The sequence below is a fragment of the Pseudorca crassidens genome, chromosome 12, assembly GCF_039906515.1.
Source record: "Pseudorca crassidens isolate mPseCra1 chromosome 12, mPseCra1.hap1, whole genome shotgun sequence".
Classification (NCBI taxonomy): Eukaryota; Metazoa; Chordata; class Mammalia; order Artiodactyla; family Delphinidae; genus Pseudorca; species Pseudorca crassidens.
In genome coordinates, this window is record NC_090307.1 from 84,839,662 (window position 1) to 84,857,912 (window position 18,251).

Genomic DNA, 18,251 nt, shown 5'->3' on the forward strand with positions numbered 1-18,251 from the left:
AGAACCACACCTGATAAGATCGGCCTCCAACGAGCGCAGAGTCTCCTGCTGCTCTCCAGCTCGGCACCGCATCCTCCGAGGCAAATCACATCTCCACATTCCCCCTCAGTCCCTTCACAGTCCATTTTGCCCCATCAGCTAAATGAAAATACTCCTCTATTTACTAAATCTGGAAATTCTATCTGGAGGCAAAGGACAGTTGAAGAATTTGCAATGAATTTAATCTGCCAGGAGAGGGAGTTTAACAGTGAGCCTCCAAAAACAAGCTGCCCCCGACTGCAGAGTGAGCACCTTCCTGGATGCTCAGGTTTCTGCTCGACCCTGCTGGGTGCCCGCGAGGAGACCGGGCATCAGACAGGTTAAGTGACTTACCTGTAGACAGCTGCACTCTGAGACTTCTGAACTCCTGTCTATTTCTAAAATGTTAAAAGTCCACGCACTTTATAATAGAAAGGAAGGGAGAAAGAAGTTCTGGTTTAATGGAAAGTCTAGTTGAGAGAAAGATATTTCTGAAGCTGATTTTCAAGTCAAGCTAGAGAGAAAAACTCAAAGGCTGTGTTCTAATATCATGTTCCTGAATTTGGGAAGTTCATTCACAGCTTAATCCCCTCCCCTGAAGTCACGGTTACATAAGTGTCTGTTGCCTGCTGTGTCACTTGCTGTCCCCCACCCCCAATACAGGAGACGCCTTGTAACCTGAGCTCCTCTGCTTCAGTCACTGAAAACACTTACACAACACCCTGGTCGCTTTCCAAACCGACTTGTACTTTTACTAAGGAAAGCCAAGTTATTCCATTTTTTCCCATCTTTCAAGTTTCATTCACATTGATATTTCTGTACACACGTAAAACACAAAGTTGAAGATCATTTTCGTATTTTCTTCAATTTCTGAGTAAAACAAGGAAGGTCAAGTATTTCAACTTCACAGGATAGCAAAGCACAATCAATAAGCTGGCAGGCTTGCCTGGGGCCAAGTTAAACATAACTCATCTCCTAGGTGAACAGAGCTGACAGTCCTCGTGTGGGAACTGCACAGTCATGCCTATTTATACACCCAAGGCCCACATTCCACTGCTCCACGCGGCACCCCCCCCCCACGTGTAAGGGCTTCTGGGGGACACAGGAAATGAATGACTCTAGAAGAATACAAGCAGACACGTCGCCTCCTCAGAGGTCTTTTCTGACCGCGCTTCCTGCCCTATCTCCTCCTCAGGACTGCTCTAGCCACCGTGCAGTCAGCTATAATTGAATGATGAATCATACTCACTCCTGTTTGGTTTGCACATCACCCTATGACTAAGTTTCTCCTGGTTGGGGATGAAATTTGCCTCTGAATCCAACGGGCGTAAAAAAAGTATCTGATACTCAGCAAGAGTTCAAAAAAGTCCTGAACTGACTCAACAAAACAAGAACCCCCAAAATGATGCAATTTCCAAACTAAAGCATCATCTTCTACGCATTTGATGAAGGTGACAATATTATAAGGTTTCCCAAGCCTGGAACCTCCTTTAAAAAGTAGGCCAATGAGGCTATGGGCAAACTGTTCAATTACCACCTCCAGTGAATGCTATGTAAGAGCTGTAAGTCTCTAAAATTAGATTACCTTTGTTGACACAGAGATACTTGCTCTGTCCAACAGAAATACAATGCGAGGCAAATGTGTAATTTTGAATTTTCTAATAACCATGTTTAAAAATTTTTTTAAAACCAGGTGAAATTAATAAACTACTTTTGTTAACCAAATATTGATATATGCAAAATGTTACTTCAAATGTAATCAATATAAAATTATTAATAAGCTATTTTTACATTTTTTTTTCCTATTCGGTTTTTGAAATGCAGTTGTGTATTTTATACTCAGATCTCAACTTGGACTTGCCAATAGCCATATGTGGCTTATGGCTACTGTACTGGACGGTGCAGCTCTAGAACATACGCTTAAGGTAGCTTATAAGGTAGCTCTCCTCTTGACATCGATAATGAACTTGCCAATCAGATACCCCAAGTCCCCGTGGGTATGCAACATTCGTCTTTCCTATCTCATTACAACACACAGGTGAGGAAAAGGAAAAAATGTATAAACTCTTTTTTTTTTTTTTTTCTGTACGCGGGCCTCTCACTGTTGTGGCCTCTCCCGTTGCGGAGCACACGCTCCGCAGCCATGGCTCACGGGCCTAGCCGCTCCGCGGCATGTGGGATCTTCCCGGACCGGGGCACGAGCCCGTGTCCCCTGCATCGGCAGGCGGACTCTCAACCACTGCGCCACCAGGGAAGCCCAAAATGTGTAAACTCTTGAATGTAAAACTGAATAATTTAATTGTTCTTAAGATAAAAAAAGAAAAAATAACATTTCTAGTAAGAGGACCTGTTTTTTTTTTAATTTTTTTTTTTTTGTAAGAGGACCTTTAAAATATCTATTTGACAGGGATACACGATGTACAAAGAAGCCCTGCTTATAGCACAAGGCACTGCCCAGTAAAACTGATAGCTCAATGCAAACAGTTTGAAAACACACCCATACAAAACTCAAAGCAAAGTACAGAGATTAAATTACAGATGAAAATTTAATAAGTGTGTCTCAAGACACAAGAAAGGAATCTGAGAGGTAGTGACTGGCAGATTTAAGGGCGATGTAGCAGGAGGCAGCGTTTCAAGCACGAAGAGGGGCATGAAAGCATCGTTCTACTGCAGTGGCATCACGCTCAGCTACTTCTGGCTTTCTGATTGCAGAAAACCAACATGGAGTCAAGGAAGGGTGAAAATAAGAACATGTGGAAAGACAGGCCTGGAGACTGGGGGGAAAACTATAGGAGAGAAGGAGGGGCTCAGGATGAAACCACACTGTCAGTTATTCATTTCTTACTAATTTGTTATTTTTTTCCCCCAAACTTTAGTAAATTGGCTTTGACTTAGAAACAGTCTAATGGCTAGAGTTTAAAATATAAGACCCAGGGAAGAAAAGCAATGTCCCAAGTTTGAACATCTGGGATACATGTCAGTCTACTTAATGGAGACACAGAACACTCCTTGGGGGATGAAGAGGGGAGCATCTCCTCCAGGGCGAGGGCTCAGTGTGAGGGAACGATGATGAGTGACGTGAAGCCACCTAAGGTCAGCCTAAGGTCCGGGTCTCCCAGAAGCTTTGCCCCTTGAACACAGAAAATGTGTGTGATGTCACAAACACAGTTTAGGGCACAGGCCACCAAAGAGCCACTGCTTCAAGTTAGTGTGATACCAAGTGAGATAAACTAAAGTGAAGAGTGAGCAGGGAATTGGAGCCATTTGGTTTTAGCAGCAACTAAGTGGTTGGCTTAAAGGGTAAAAAGCGAGAGGTAAGTCTGCTGAGGCTGGCTGATGACAGAGAGGGAAAATCCAGACGGCCCCTCTGTTTCTTTATTCCACCATCTTCAGCAGAGCATTCCAATACTCAGGAATAACGGAGAGATTAGCCAGGGGAAAAGGTCATACAGCCCTCTCAGAAATAAACATACACAAGAAGTGAAAGAGAGAAAATGAGAGACTCCATCTTCCAGAGAGGTGACTGTCCTTCTGCGTGCTATGCCTAAAAGGGTGGGGCAGTGTGTCAAATTTGTTCAGGAGGCCAGGGCATCTGGAAACAGTGGTGTTCTTAAGAGAATACCATGAAATACTGAGATACAGTACAAAGTCTAAAACATCTAAATGTATCCACAGCAGCGGAAGACTAAGACAAACTAAGAAGCCCTATACAAGGTGAAAAATGAAATTAAGAAAACCACTGTTCATTATTTAATTTCTTGTATACACTGGAAAAAGCAGCATCTCAGTCTAGCCTAAAGATTACTAGCATTCTCCAACAATCACCTGGCTAAAGAAACAGAACCTTCTAAGGACTGAAAGTTGCCTGATATCTCTCTCACAACTCATTCACGTTATTTTGGTACTGCTTTTGATAAATTTATAGTTAATCCACAAGCTGAAGACAGAGCTAGCAATAATTGATATTCCTGGAGTGCTAAGTTTATACTTTTCAGAAATCATTACAAAGCATGACACAAGAGCTTCCCTGGTGGCGCAGTGGTTGAGAGTCCGCCTGCCGATGCAGGGGACACGGGTTCGTGCCCTGGTCCGGGAAGATCCCACATGCCGCGGAGCGGCTGGTCCCGTGAGCCATGGCCGCTGAGCCTGTGCTCCGCAGCGGGAGGGGCCGCGACGGTGAGAGGCCCGCTTACCGCAAAAAAAAAAAAAAAAAAAAAAAAGAGAGAGAAGCCCACATTTAGACACTAAAGGGCGATACAGCCAGGAAGGGTCAGAAAATGAATTGGCTCAATTCAAATGGTACTACAAGGAAGTTGCACTTCCAATGTCTAACTGGTAGAGCCCTTACAGGGCAATTTATAAAGTCAGTGTTCGTCTGAGAATATCACACAATATTCTCAAAGTGTTCATTTGAGCATATCACACAATAAGGTGCTGAAGGTAAACAGAAAGTTTTACATCTTTCCATCAAAGTCAGAAGTAGAATGTTAAATGATTAAAGACTCAGTTTAGGATGTTTGCCAAATAAAGTCAGAATTGGATGTCAACAGAGAGACATAACCCCTTGAAAAATTATTCTGTGCTCGAAAATCATATGTTTTTAAAACTTGACGTGTATATGACACAGTACCGAATACAAGCCGTACCCACAGTTTCGAAGTCTACAGCAGTTTTTAAAAGGAGGGGGAGGGTGCCAAAACCCAACCAAAGCAAAAGGAGCTGGAGCATTCGGCAAGTTCTTCAAGATGGAACACTGAGCCATGATGCATCGGCCTGCCATTATGAGTGTCTTTGTACAGCTCAGTTTGAGTGAAGGTTTATTTTCTGTTCCTGTTACTTAGATAAGCAGATAACAAGCAGCCTCCCAAAGTTCCTCCATCTGCAAAAGAGTTCTTTTTAAAAGGAGGGGAGGACTTCCGTGGTGGTGCAGTGGTTGAGAGTCCGCCTGCCGATGCAGGGGACACGGGTTCGTGCCCCGGTCCGGGAAGATCCCACATGCCGTGGAGCGGCCGGGCCTGTGAGCCATGGCCACTGAGCCTGCGCGTCCAGAGGCTGTGCTCTGCACCGGGAGAGGCCACAACAGTGAGAGGCCCGCGTACCGCAAAAAAAAAAAAAAAAAAAAAGGAGGGGAATGTAAAGCTGAGCTATTCTGCTCATTTACACAAGTTTTGACAAAATTCCTGTGACTTTGTAAGTCTAATACCACCAGCTTAGAGACGGGATCTTGAAAGGAACTGAAATTACTAGGCCTGGTTAGTATCTCCCAGAAGAACTTAATAGGTCAGCAGCAGTCAATTATACTAATATGTAAAAAGGAGCAAATGTGCTTAATATAGCATCATAAAATTTTAGAATCAGAAGAGACCTGCAATCTAGTTCAACTTCCTCATTTTACCACTGAGGAAACTGATTCTAAAAAGTGAAATCACTTGTTAAGGTCACAGTTACTTAAGAGTCTAGGACTTAAACCCCAGTCCCCAGTTTAAAGACTCCTGACGCTAAACAATACTGATGAATAAAAGTTTCTGATCTGTTATAAACAGCAGTGAGATGAGTCAATCTCAAGGCAAGTTAAAACTCGTTTCCCTTTCCAGTCTTCACAAAGGAATAAAAGTAAGCATATTTTCGCTTGCCCTGAAACAGCCACACATTGCCCATACCAAAAGCAAACACTTCGCAACTGTTTGTTCTGATGGGGGGGGGGGGGGGCGGGAGGGCACAAAGACAACACAAAGAAGAATCAATGACTTCCTTACTGGGTTTTTTTGCCTCTTTATAAAAATTTTCTTGCTTTTACTTTGCAAATGAGCAAGTTTAATAGTTGCAGGTCGGGAATTCCCTGGCGATCCAGTGAGTAGGGCTCGGCCCTCTCAATGCCAGGGCCTGAGTTCAATCCCTGGTCAGGGGACTAACACCCCACAAGCCACATAGTGTGGCCAAAAAAGAAAAATAAAATAGTTGCAGGTCTTTAGAGCAAATGGAAAAAACAACCACATTTCTGTTTTCACAATACTGAAGGATACTCGGCTACTTCGAATTTATTCATAAGTCCCTACGACAGTTTTCCGTACAACCACCCTAGATGCTGTCAAAGGAGACTAGGAATTGTTTCATTTGGATCTTAACACCCAACTTCATTGTTGGTTATTTTTTACCCGTTTAGGTAATCTTCTACACAGACACACAGCTAGTTCTATCAGACCTTAGAAAGAAAGAAACCCCTTTTAATTAAACTGTGGGAAACAAAACTGACAAATATACCAAAGGGCCTGAGGTTTAGCAAGGTACAAGTTCTGACATGGGGAGCGAGAGTTCCTTTTCCATGCTGGATATTTAGCTCCTCATAAATTCAAGTTCTTCAGGGAAAGCTGTTCATTAAAAATGTGCCCTTTAGGGCTTCCCTGGTGGCGCAGTGGTTGAGAATCTGCCTGCCAATGCAGGGGACGCGGGTTCGAGTCCTGGTCTGGGAAGATCCCACATGCCGCAGAGCAACTAGGCCCGTGAGCCACAACTACTGAGCCTGTGCGTCTGGAGCCTGTGCTCCGCAACAAGAGAGGCCGCGACAGTGAGAGGCCCGTGCACCGCGATGAAGAGTGGCCCCCGCTCGCCGCAACTAGAGAAAGCCCGCGCACAGAAACAAAGACCCAACGCAGCCAAAAATAAATAAATAAATAAAATATTTTTTAAAAATGTGCCCTTCAATAGTGGCAAGACGTTCCTCCTCAAATTAACTTTCTAAAACATGACAGAAAAAAGGTTTTCATTTCCCAGACTAGTAGAAGTGGGGTTTTCCCCCATTCTGACTTAAATGAAAGAAGAAAATTGAGGTGCTGAACCCCGACTTCCTTTAGGGATGGGAGGGCGGGAAGACGCAAGGGATTAAAGGGAAGGGGAGAGAAGAGTTCTGACACTTAGTTTTACAGACATTAATTCATTTAATAGTCACGACAGCTATGTGAAATAGTTATTATCCCCAATTTAGAGATGAGAAAACTAAGCTCCAGAAGGTTAAGCAGTTTGTACAGGATCTTCCATAAAGTAACATAGCTGGGATTTGCTGTCAGGCAAGGACTGAAGTCTTGCCCTTAACCTTACTTCCGTTAACAGCTCTGGGTTCTCCAAGAGCAGAATGCATGCCTGTTTTACTGAACTTTGTATCTCCAACAGCTGAGCTAGTGCCTCGCAACAGCAGGTGCTCAAAAATGCCTGATGAATGTATGAATTAAAAGATAATTGGTAGGACTCCCCTGGTGGTGCAGTGGTTAAGAATCTGCCTGCCAATGCAGGGGACATGGGTTCGAGCCCTGGTCCAGGAAGATCCCACATACCGCGGAGCAACTAAGCCTGTGCGCCACAACTACTGAGCCTGCACTCTAGAGCCCTCAAGCCATAACTACTGAGCCCACGTGCCGCAGCTACTGAAGCCTGCGCGCCTAGAGCCCGTGCTCTGCAGCAAGGGAAGCCACTACAATAAGAAGCCCGCATACCACAACGAAGAGTAGCCCCCACTCACCGCAACTAGAGAAAGCCTGCGTGTAGCAACAAAGACCCAACACAGCCAAAAATAAATAAATAAATAAATTTTTTAAAAAAAAGATAATTGGTAAATTCAGCAACAAAAAAAAACTCAACTCAAAACTCTGCAAAGAACTTGAATAGACATTTCTTCAAAGATACAAAAATGGCCAATAAACACATGAAAAGATGATCAACATCACTAATCATTAGAGAAATGCATATCAAAACTACACTGAGGGCTTCCCTGGTGGCACAGTGGTTGAGAGTCTGCCTGCCGATGCAGGGGACACAGGTTCGTGCCCCAGTCCGGGAAGATCCCACATGCCGCGGAGCGGCTGAGCCCGTGAGCCATGGCCGCTGAGCCTGCGCGTCCGGAGCCCTGTGCCCCGCAACGGGAGAGGCCACAGCAGTGAGAGGCCCGCATACAGCAAAAAAAAAAAAAAAAACTACACTGAAATAAGACCTCACACCCATTAAGATGGCTACTATAAAAAAGAAAAGAAAAAGTGTTGGTAATGATATGGAGAAACTGGAACCCTTGTACACTGTTGATAGGAATATAAAATGGTACAGCCTCTGTGGAAAACACTCTAGTGGTTCTTCAAAAAATTATGAATTACCATATGATCCAGTAATTCCACTTCTGGGTATATAACCAAAAGAACTGAAAGCAGGGTCTCGAAGCAATAGTTATACACTCATGTTCACAGCGTCACTATTCACAATAGCTAACGTGGAAGCAACCCAAGTGTCCACTGAGAGGTGAATGGATAAGCAAGATGTGGTGTAACCATACAAATGGAGTATTATGCAGCCTTAAAAAGGAAGGAAATTCTGACACATGCTACAACAAGGATGAACCTTGAGGACATTATGTTAAGTGAAATAAGCCAGTTACAAAAAGACAAATACCATATGATTCCATTTATATCAGGTATTTAAGAGTAGTCAAAATCATAGAGACAGAAAGTAGAATGGTGGCTGCCAGGGGCTGAAGGAGGGAGGAATGAGGAGTTACTGTTTAATGGGTAAAGAACTTCAGTTTTGTAAGATAAGAAGAATTCTGGAGATGGAGGGTGGTGATGGCTGCACAACAACGTGAATGTCCTTAATGCCACTGAACGGTACACTTAAAAATGGTTAAGATGGTAAATTTTGTTATGTATGTTTTACCACAATAAAAACAATTTTAAAGAAAATAACTGGGGACTTCCCTGGTGGCTCAGTGGTTAAGAATCCACCTGCCAATGCAGGGCACATGGGTTCAAGTCCTGGTCCGGGAAGATCCCACATGCCGCAGAGCAACTAAGCCCATGGACCACAACTACTGAAGCCTGCATGCCTGGAGCCCATGCTCCACAATAAGAGAAATCACCACAATGAGAAGCCCACACACCACAGCGAAGAGTAGCCCCCGCTCACTGCAACTAAAGAAAGCTCGCGCACAGCAACGAAGACCCAACGCAGCCGAAAAATAAATAAATTAAAAAAAAAAAAAAAGATAACCGGTATGCCTTTGTACGCCCTTTTTATCCTAAATGGTAACATACTATTTTTCTGCGGTTTGCTTTTATACTTAATATTTTAAAGGGAAAAAAAATGATAACTGGGATATTTTCCAAAGAAGCCGTACAATGACAACTAAGCACATGAAAAGGTACTCAACATCACTAGCCATCAGGTAAATGCAAATCACATCACAATGAGATATCACACTTCATCCTCACTAGGATGCCTGTAACCAAAAAGATAATAACAAGTGTTGATGACGATGTGGGAAAACTGGAATCTCGCTCATTGCTGGCAGTACAACCACTTTGGAAAACAGTTTTTCAGTTCCTCAAAAGGTAGGGTTCCCACATGATCCAGCAATTCTATTCCTAGGTGTGTACCTAAGATGAATGAAAACATATGTCCACACAAAAACTAATATACATATGTTCACAGCTGCATTATTCCTAACAGGAAAAAGTAGAGACAACCCAAATGTCTATCAGCTGATGAACAAACAAAATGTGGTATATCCACACAGTGGAATGTGATTCAACCATAAAAAGGAATGAAGCAGCATTGATATGCTAAAACATGGATGAAGCTTGAAAACATTTTGCTAAGTGAAGTCAGTCACACTGTATGATTCCATTTGTATGAAATGTCCCGAATAGGCAAATCTCTAGAGATAGAGAGTAGGGGTTGGGAGAGTAAGGAGGAAATGAGGAGTGACTATTAGTGGGTACAGGGCTCCTTTTTGGTGTGAAGAAAATATTCTAAAACTGAGCGTGGTGATGGCTGCACAACTCTATGCAAAAAAGATAACTGGGGGAAAAAAAGATAATTGGTATACCCAGAAGTTTTCCTATTTACCACCTACAACCAGAAATTTTTGACCAAACATCATAAAAAAAAACTTGCCAAAAAACTTAATGATTATAAAGTGCTAGAGACCAGTAAGAGGGACTCCTTCTCAGGACAGGGAAGCCTTTGCCTGACATAAACCCAGACATCTTAGCTCTACTTCCTGTTACCTGCCCTCAAACTTCAGAGCAGTAGACTGTCTGCTATCATCTCAACACACTACCTTTATGCCTTTGCTCAATCCGGCCTAGAATGTCTTCTCTAACCCACCCCTGCCTAGACACCCTCCGTCTCCATCAATGCCAAACACAAGAGCTAATTCCCACTTCGGAAGCTTCCTTAATCCCCTCTCACACACACACACCCATGCCAAGAGAGCGGACCCTCTTCCAGGGCCCCAGCACGTCTCCGCCTTAGCCTCCACCTGGCCCACAGTTAGCTGTCTCACCTAGTGAGACAGAGTCTTTGCAGCACTCAACAAATGTTTGATAAATCGGTATTTCTGGGGTTTTCGCCCACCCCACAGGACACTCTCTATTGGTCACATTCATCTGAAAAGCTTTACTAAAAATGTAACCATTCGCAAAATAAGCCAGGTGACTCACAGGCAACTAGTGATCCCGGACTAGTCTTTCCTCTGTCTCCTCGGTCTCTTTGGTATTTGAAAGCGCCGACTCCCTTAGCACTATGACTATCACCGAATCCCTACATTAACAGAGTAACCCCAGCAGGTGGATAGGGCAGGTGTTACCCCACTTGACAGAGTGAGAAGCAGACTGAGAGAGGTCAAGCAACTTGCCCAACTTCACATGACTCATGGAGTTGGGGCTGAAGCAAATCCAGGACCTCAAACTTCTTCTCTTTTTTTTCTTTTTTGGCCGAGCTGCGTGGCATGCGGAATCTCAGTTCCCGGACCAGGGATGGAACCCATGCCCCCTGCATTGGAATCGTGGAGTCTTTACCTCTGGACCACCAGGGAAGTCCCTCAAACTTCTTAACAGTAGTTCTGATTCCCCATGTTGGTTTACCCAGAATATTTCCAGTGAAAATATTACACTTTTAATTACTTCAAAATAGAAATATAGATCCAGCCATAAATATATTTTTTTAAGTATAAAGAAAAAAAGATTAGAAGGACATACTCTAGAACACTGAAATAATCTTCTCTGAGAAATAGGATTATGGATAATTTGCTTTTTTCTGTGTTTTTTAATATGTGTGCTTTATATCTTACTCATTGAAACCACATATTATAGGATAACCAATATATGTTATTAAAATGTAAGAGCCCTTGTAAAACTGGTACATAAGGGGAAAATAAACCTGAGAACCTAAAAAAGTAACAACTTCACTAGAAAAAATTTTCTAAAATCTGAATCTGACTCTGATACTAGATTCTCAGTGTCACAACCGAAGCAAGCCACGTATACCTTACAACAGAAATTAGCAATACTTTTTTCCAGTCACCCATGTGTGAAAGAAACTTAGTGATAAAAGTTTTCTTTCACTTAAGCTGTAAAAGAAAAAAAAATTACCCTGCCTATAAAGTTTATTTTTCTATAGTGTGGAAAAGAGAAGTCTAAATAGGTTACTTCCTGCCTTACGATATTAGAAGGCAATGTCTCCAGTAAGAAATCATTCTATGGAGGAAACCAGATAAAGAGAGAAGGCAGGAGATAAAATGATTTGATTGAAAGATTTTTAGGGAAATTTCCCTAATATCTCTTATTTTTCCTGAGAAGACAGGGAAAAATTATGCCAAATATTTCAGCTCACTACTTGACCAGGGATCTGTAGAATCAGGAAAAAAAAAAACTCATTAAAGTTGTCTTCCCTTTTACAACAAACACAAATGTTGGATGATTTGCACCTCCTGAACATCCGGATCTTCAGGCCTTTAACTTCAGAGAAGATACAGTAAATCAAGGACTCGGCAATTTTAAGAGTAAAAAATGGGCAGAGTTAAAACTGGGATCTAACCCAAGCTATACTTAGACATAAGTAAGCAAAGGAGAATACAAATATCAAACTACTTAATTCAAGTTAGAAGAATAATATATTAGACCTTATGCTTATATAAAACATTAGGGCAGCAAAATGTCTGTCTGTAGTCTCACTGGAATTCCTAAGAGGCAAATGAGAATACAACTCCCCGAGGAAAGAGACAGCAGAAAGGGTTCCCAACAGGGATTCTGTAATAGGAGTACTTCTTTCCTAAGATTTTGCAAAGAACACTTTTAAGATTTTGTTGCTGAACCACCATAAGACAGACAATTAAAAAACAGACTCACCCACTGAGTTAGTGCTAGTGGAATCTGTCCTTCTGGAAGTGCCAGATGGAGATTAAAAAAAAAAAAGCTCTTTACTAATTGTGGCCAAGATTCCTTGGTACTTGGTGCCAGGGCCAGGATATTAACCCAGATGTCCTAGCCAAATTCAAGGTTGGTTAATTACAGTCTGCCAACCCACCGGGGAAGAAAAAAAAAAAAAAAAAACCAACTTCTCTGTTCCCCTGATTTGAAATCTGAAGAAGTCACTCTTGAAATTCTTGTACAGCACCATCAATATGTTTTCCCTTAAAAGTGCATTGTAATTCAAATACTGACTTAAAGCATATGGATTCCTTGAGTTCCATCTACATGGGAAACATATACTATGCATATTAAAAATATATAAGATGCTATATTAGTTTAAAGCCTGCCTAAACAGTTCTCTAAAAAATTCATATTCAGAGTAATACTGTCACTGCCTTCCAATTAAGATTGAAGAGACTTAAATAAAAGTTTATATTAAACACAGATTTTGAACCATGAAGCTTTTAAGACTAAAAAGGAAGGCTTTACTGCCAGGAGCACAATTCCAGGAAAAAGCTATATTTGCAAATGTCAGTTACAAGGCCTCCCAGGGTTGAGCAAAAATCCTGCATACAAACAGGAAAGTATACACTTAACAGCAAGTCTGAACATCAAGTACTGGTCTGGCCTTTCTGCCAGCCACTTACTCAAGGTTCCACTGCCAACATATTCTGTGCATTGCTTAAAATAATATAAACTATGTTCAATTTCTAGCTCTGTATTCACTGGCTGTGCGGCCTTTTAGGGAAGTTAGTGAAATTCTTTAAGCCTTACTTGCCCCATCTTTAACTTTTTCTTCATCAAAATCACTAATAACATGGCACAAAATTCTTCATCTTTCACTATTTTAAAATATTTTAATACATATTTTAAGGGCTACAACCTGCATGGCCTTAAATTATCTGTCTCCTCCCAAGCTCCCACCTCAGGACCCTTGTCCTTGCTGTTACCCCTTCTTAGCATGCTCTTCCCTCTGGGATCTACATTCCCTCACTTATTCTGGATCTTTATTTAAAAGTCATTTTCTCAGCTAGGTCTCTTCTTATCACCCTATCTAAAATTTCCATTACCCTAACTCTTGTCCCCCAAACTTCATATTCCCCCTTTCCTGATTTATTTTTCCTTACCATGTACCACTCTCCAACATTTTTAATATGGTTATTGTCTGCCTCCCCTACTTGAAGGGGAGTTTCAAGAGAGCAGGGATTTCTGTCTGTTTTATTTACTGTTGTATCACCAGCACCCGGCACACAGTAGGTACTCAATAAATATTTGTTGAGTGAATACCAAATGAGACCCTAAGTACTGCCCACATATAAGTACACCATAGCCCCACAAGCTCCCTTTGGGAAGACTCCCACAGATTTCAAAATTACTGAAAAGAACTACTGGTTTGCAATGATTAGTAAACAACAGTGTCCATTCTTTATATCAGAGAAAAACACTCAACCTCTCACCTCATTTGTACAAGGAAGAGAGGGAAAGAAGCTGATAATTCAGATAAAGTGGAAAATTATATGAGGTGAAAAGTCTCACTTTAGTTAACACTGCACAAAGTCTTCTTTTAATGTTAACAAATACTAAGCCGTCTTCCTGTGACTTTACTACACTACTTTCAGTTTTTTTCTTTAGCTTTAACTTCTATAAAGCCAGTCCTGAAACTTATGGACCTCATACTTTCAATTAACTAAATAATAAGTATTTACTGAGCACATGGGACTCTGCAGAATTCTGTAGAGGGTGCTATAAAGTGAAATACAAGGTCCTTGATAGATAGATAGATATACACACACATATCATTGAGATATATACACACATACACACACACACACACACACACATTGGGAAGAACAGAAAATACATCTGTAAAAAACAATGAAGAACATCTGGCAGCCAATATGTGACAAATTCAAATGTGCCTACCTTTGTATGGAGTATAAGAGGCCCAAGTCATCTCTTACACACCCATGAGTTGGGTTTGGAATCCCAAAAGAGACAGCACGTAAAAGCAAGAGTCAAACATGACTGACTTAATGAGTCACATAGCACGCGACAGACTCAACGTTAGACACTAGGCTAAAAAAAAAAAAATTTAAAGTAAGTAAGAGAAGCACCAAATTCTAAACTCCTAAAGAACAGAAACCAGATCTGCCTACGTCATACTGAAGCACAATTAGGAGTTTAAGCAATTGCTGAAAAAAAGAGGGAAGGGCTGATCTTTATCTTTAGACAAAATACCTTTGCAAGGTCCACCCAGTTCCGTTTTTTACCCTTTTAAACAATGCCTAGTGGGGAAGCCTAAGCTGTACTTTACCACTTTCTCTGAACCTCAAAAACCTAGGATAAGCTCTTGGCCAAGCAATCACCCACTTTCTTTGCTTTAAAAAGGGCCAGCCACAGGCTTCCCTAGTGGCGCAGTGGTTGAGAGTCCGCCTGCCGATGCAGGGGACACGGGTTCGTGCCCCGGTCCGGGAAGATCCCACATGCCGAGGAGCGGCTGGGCCCGTGAGCCATGGCCGCTGAGCCTGTGCATCCGGAGCCCGTGCTCAGCAACGGGAGAGGCCACAAGCAGTGAGAGGCCCGCGCACCGCAAAAAAGTAAATAAATAAATAAAAATTAAAAGGGCCAGACTTGGGCTTCCCTGGTGGCGCAGTGGTTAAGAATCCCCCTGCCAACATAGGAGACACGGGTTCGAGCCCTGGTCCGGGAAGATCCCACATGCCGCGGAGCAACTAAGTCTGTGCGCCACAACTACTGAGCCCGCATGCCACAACTAGAAGCCACCGCAGTGAGAAGCCCGCACACCGCGCAGCAACGAAGACCCAAGGCAACCAAAAATATGTAAGTTTTTTTTAAAAAGACCCTATAAAAAGGGCCAGCCTTGCTCCTTGCCAGAGAGGCACTATACTAATTTAATTACTCAGCACCTGGAGTCAGAATACCTGAGCTCAAATCCTGACACCACCACTTATCAGCTGTGTGACCCTGAGCAAGGTTCCTGACCTTTCCACGTCTCCTCTGTAAAATGGGGATAATAACAGCACCATCACTGGGTTAGGTTAATTAATGAGATAAAACATATAAGAGACTTGCCCAGGGCATGAGCACAGGAAGCCCTCAATAAATGTTAATATTTCCAGAGAAAAATGCCCCAAAGCTGAGGAGCCACATACCTGAGGATTCTTGCAAAAGATTATCATTAAACCCAAAATTCTAACACATTTGGTCTCCGGACTTGTGCATACTATAGGTAACAGTAGTAATTAAATAAATAAAATAAAATAAAACCCAGTAACACCCACCAGAACCAGAACCATAAGAGCAGCAGCAGTAACACTAATGCTGAGCTCTTACTGGCCAGGCACTGTCCTAACCTGAAACAGGAAGAAGGCAAGGCCGCTGAATCCAACAAAAATAACAACAAAAAGCAGCATTTTCCCCACCCTCCTTCTTAAAAACGGTAATTGGCGCCCAGGTTTTGCTAAAAGCAGGTAACTGAAGATTACAGACTTAACGTGCAATTTCTTCACATCAAAGAGGTGGGGCTGGGAAGGGAGGAGGGAGGGAGTGGTGCTCGGCTCCTGCCAGATGGAAAAGCCACATGAAGTGGAGAAACAGCCGAGTTCAAGGTTTCTCCCCAGATCAAAATCAGATTTCTGAAGCACAGGACCTCCAAAGGAGGGGAATCAGAAGGCTCTGCTTTTAAAATAACCTCTGAACAAGTGTCATCTGTCTTCCGAGCCAATGCCCCGCCGAGGCAGAAGGTTCGGGTTACGCGGCAGCGGTGTTATTTCAGAAATCCCTGTCACCTCTTGTCATCCACCTTCTCCAAGAATCACAGTCCCACTCGGAGGAGGGGGTGGGGCTGGGGGACAAAAGCCACGGCCGCCCAGGCCCCAGGCCAGCAAGGCCAGCCCGCCGGCCGGCGCCCGCCACGGAGGCCACGGCCAGGTTGCCCTCCATTCCGGCTCGCGGGCACCGCGGCCAAGGGCCCGAGGCACACTCAGGTGCCCGCCGGGGCAACAGGTCCCGCCGGGCCTCGGCCCCCCGGGCGTCCGCCCCCCACAACCCCCTTCCGGGGCTGAGGAGAGCGGAGAAGGGTGCCGGGGAGGGAGCGGCGCCTGGGGCGGCGCAGGGGCAAGGAGTCCAAGCTCCATCTTGAGGCGGGCGGAGGAAGGGAAGGCCGGGCTCGGCGCTGACAGGGCCGGCCACTTTTCCGGCTCCGGGCGGAGCACCCCAGGGACCGCCGGCCTCCACGGCCATCGCCCTGGGGCTCCCTGCGGCCCCTCGGGGTCGCCCCGGCGCGCGGGACTCGGTCCCCCTCTCGGACGCCGGGCCCGGCCCCCGGCCCCGAGCCGGGCGGGCAGGAGCTGGCCGGGCGGAGCGGGAGGGGAAAGGTGAGGAGGGGACGAGGAAGGGGAGAGGGCCCGCGCCGCGCCCCGCTCACCGCTCGCCGCCGCCGCCTCGGTCGCCGCCAGTCACCGCCACCTGCCCCACTGCAGCAGCAGCAGCAGCAGTAGCAATAACAGCAGCCGCGCCGCCACCGCCTCCCGCCTCCCGGCTCGTCTGCTCCGGGCGGGGGAGAGCGTGACGCGCCGCCGCGGGGCCGGGCGGGCACGCGCCGCCTGGAGAAGACGCCGCGGCGACTCCTCCCCGCGCGCTCGGCCGCCGCGCCCAACCCGGTCGGCCCCGCGCCCCGAACCTCGCGGCCCGCACCCCGCGGCCGGCGTCGGGCCCGAGCCCTGCACCGCCGCCTCTTTGTCTGCACCCGCCGCGGCTCGGGGGAGGCGAACCCCAGACCGCCGGCACGCCCGCCGTCCGGCCCTCAGACCCTAACGAGGACCGGGATGGGGAGGAAGGTGCTAGGGAAACCCGAGAGGCCTGGACTAAGGGGCTTCTCATCATCACGGTTAGTTCCCCATTTTCTGAAAGTGTTCCCCAAATTTGCAAGTCACACCCGATAGCTCCATTCAGTCTTGACCACACAGCCTGTTAGTTTGGAGCCGATTCCCCCCCCACCCCAAATCCCCAGGGTGAGAAACCCTTTGAAACAAGCTAGGAGGAGCTGCTCACAGCTGGTTAAGTTTAGGGAGCATCCTCTCTGCCCTCCTCGCCCTCCAGAGTGAGGAATCCCTGGGGGAAACGCTGAAAGGCGCTGCCTACAGCAAGTGAAGCTTGGGAAGAACCATCTCTGCTCTCCCTTTCCCACCAGGGAAAGAACGAGGGTTAAAAATCCCGTGAAACAAGCCCAGCACTTGCACCGTTAGTTTGAGAAAAGCCTCTTTTATTCGCCCCAGCCGCTTGGACGGAAGCCCTGGTTGATGTCCCGTCCTCCCACCTCCCCCCAGGGATCTCCTTTAAAAGCTTTTGAAAGGGACTGAAGGGAAGGCAGCAACAGCCTGCTCCGGGCTGGTGCAGCGAGGGCGGCCAGCATTTCACTCCCATGGACCATGGCAACCCCAGAAGCTTGGCAGCTCCTGGGAGGAATTTGCAGCTGTCAGGGATGCCCAGGATTTTGCAGCGACTCAGGGGTGGATAAGGGGCCCGGGGCTTCCTCCTCCTCTCCGGTAGAAGGGAATAATCAGGAGGGTGACCCCTTTGCTGACCTTTATTCAAAGCACCGTCCTGCCTGGACCAACAGGCGTGCACAGAGCAGGGGGAGCAAACGACATTGAAAATGCATGGAATTCTGAACAAATAAGTAACGTTATCTGCCGGCCCCTCCCCTCGATTCACCTTTTAAGTCACAAAAATTCTGTTTCCTAATTCAACATTAGCTTGCAAGTTGCGAGGTCAAAGTGTGGTGGCACCCGGATATCCAGTATCGATATTCCTAATCTGAAAGGCACACCTCACCCTCTCATCTGAAACACTTTTCAGCTCTCGTACACAACCTGTGTAATCACAGATGCCGTAGAAAGAGGCAAAGACCACTGTTAAACGTGGGGTGCAAATATAAACACTTCCGATTTTCTCTTTTCTACTGATTCTGCCGAGCCTATTTTT

The 18,251-nt window shown here is 45.1% G+C and overlaps 1 protein-coding gene across 1 annotated transcript in view; it reads right to left on the reverse strand.

Annotated features, from left to right (window-relative positions):
• Positions 1 to 16,850, reverse strand: part of CLIP1 (CAP-Gly domain containing linker protein 1) — a 122,770-nt gene extending 105,920 nt beyond the window's left edge. The window contains 1 exon segment of the mRNA XM_067700999.1: positions 16,693 to 16,850. The gene's annotated coding sequence lies outside the window, so the exon portion shown is untranslated.
• Between the last annotated feature and the right edge of the window lie 1,401 nt (positions 16,851 to 18,251).